Below are 1,945 nucleotides of genomic sequence, written 5' to 3' on the forward strand. Positions count from 1 at the left end.
TGAGTGGCTCAAGATTACACGATTAAACAAACTATAACCTCCCCTCCCTCCCACCCACCACTCCCCCTAACCAGAAGAAGAAGAAGAAGAAGAAGAAGAAGAAGAAGAAGGAGAAGGAGAAGGAGAAGGAGAAGGAGAAGGAGAAGGAGGGAAAAAACCACGATATTAAAAGAAAGAAAAGGGGGGCAAAAAAGAAGGCAACGCAATATATAATAACATGTTCCATTTGTTACTTCGCGGTGTTAAATAAAACATTGTTAAATAAAAGAATGTTAAATAAAAACAACGTGGAATAAAAACAATGTTGAATAAAAACAACGTGGAATAAAAACAATGTTGAATAAAAACAATGTTGAATAAAAAAAACAATGTTGAATAAAAAAACAATGTTGAATAAAAACAATGTTAAATAAAAAACAATGTTAAATAAAAACAATGTTAAATAAAAACAATGTTAAATAAAAACAATGTTAAATAAAAACAATGTTAAATAAAATACAACAGGGAAAGCAAAGCTATGACAGAGCATCCCGAGTTCCTTTTGCTAATTTACATGTCTGAATAAACAAAATTATACAACACAGAAAGCAAAGCAATAATTTAAAACCCCGGATCCCATTTGCTAATCTATATTATTGTCAACAACAACAAACAAAAATGCAACAGGCGACAAGAGGACAAACTGACAAAATATCCGTTAACAACATGTCACACCGGATGCCCTGTCTGACAAGATAAAGATCACAGAAAATCTTGCAGTCAGTTGTGAGAAGAAGCCTCCTTCCAAATGACCCTTTCATGTCTAGAAAGGCGTTGAATGAACGCTTACACAAAAACAGAACGAAAGAGGGAAAACCATACAAGTTTTCTCCTGCATATCTCAGATTTCCATTCCTGAAAACCGGACGAGAAATCGGAAGAGACATTTGAACACAAAATTGTAGACAGATCCTTTTGCCGAGGGGTTTCCCCCCAAATTACATCGGGAATCCCCCCCGTTTGATTCCCGGAACCCCGCGTCTATTTCACGTCCATCAGTATTAATTTTAACCCATTTACCGCCTAAGCTGGGACTCCGAGGCTGGTAAATGGGATTACGTAACAAGCCAGGCTTTAAACAGGTTAATGGCAGCTCTTGAAGTTGCTTTCCTTCACTCTGCCTGGGCTCGCTCACAGATGTCATCCTCGTCCATCTTGGGAGGAAAGTGGCGGGGGTTTTTGGTTTTGGTTTTGAGGTGTTTTTTTGGGGGGGTTGTGTTTTTTTTTAATGGGGGGTGTTTTTCCGGGGGAGGGGGTCATTTTAAGGAGGGGAGGGGCGTGTTAAGGAGGCGGTGGCAGGGGGTGAATGGAAGAGTGAGAGAGCGAAAAAAAGAGATAGATGGATAGATAGATTCGTTGCTTCTTTCCTATCAAACATCTATCTTCTTTATCTCCCCTCCTTCTTTTTTATGTTTGTTACTCCCTTGTAACACCTCTAATCTTCGGCACTTATATGACCTTATTGTGTTGCAAGTGCCGTAAAACTCTTACGAACAAAAAAAATCAACCCTTACTAAGCTTAAACATTAGCAACGATAACAACCAGGCAGAAGTCGGAATTTGAATCTAGCGTCTGCACGGATGATCTCAGAAGTCGAGGGTGGTCGATCTACCCCAAGGCCTATGGTCATTGGACTGAATGCTTTCTGTGGGTGGGTCTTACAGGGGCTGAAAGACAGGGCCTCTATCTGTTTACTGTCGTTGTCGTTGTCGTTGTCGTTGTCGTTGTCGTTGTCGTTGTTGTTGTCGTTGTCGTTGTTGTTGTTGTTGTTGTTGTTGTTGTTGTTGGTGGTGGTGGTTCTTCTTCTTCTTCTTCTTCTTTTTTCCTCTTCTTTCTTCTTCTTCTTTCTTCTTCTTTTCATTATCATTGTCATCGTCATTATTATTACTATTATTATTATCGTTA

Source organism: Aplysia californica, unplaced genomic scaffold (assembly GCF_000002075.1).
Source record: "Aplysia californica isolate F4 #8 unplaced genomic scaffold, AplCal3.0 scaffold00013, whole genome shotgun sequence".
NCBI classification, from domain to species: Eukaryota; Metazoa; Mollusca; class Gastropoda; order Aplysiida; family Aplysiidae; genus Aplysia; species Aplysia californica.